This window comes from Pteropus vampyrus, unplaced genomic scaffold, assembly GCF_000151845.1.
Source record: "Pteropus vampyrus isolate Shadow unplaced genomic scaffold, Pvam_2.0 Scaffold12, whole genome shotgun sequence".
Lineage (NCBI taxonomy): Eukaryota > Metazoa > Chordata > Mammalia > Chiroptera > Pteropodidae > Pteropus > Pteropus vampyrus.
The window spans coordinates 319,333-319,690 of NW_011888793.1; positions in this window are offsets into that span (position 1 = coordinate 319,333).

Consider the following 358-nt stretch of genomic DNA (forward strand, 5'->3'; position numbering starts at 1 on the left):
AAAGGAAGTAATTACTTAAAATTGAAGCTATTTATTACCCCACAGTTTATTATATAACTTGCTGCTGACCTACACTGCTCACATAGTTTGTGGTTGTGTGGGGGTGTGGTTATTATTTAATGGAAAAGCTCTAGCTGTAAGAAAAGTGAGAACAATGTTTTTGTGCACTTATTCAGTAATAGATATAATAAAGGATGAGTAATGTCTATTAGATTTGAATTTAGTAATTTATTTTTTTTGTTTGTTTTTCATTTTTAGGAGATAAAAAAATATTCCTTTTTATTTCCTAGATAGGAAAACTAAGACTCCACATCTTTAAATTATCAAAAGTCTTATTTATATTTCCTATAGTGCATTC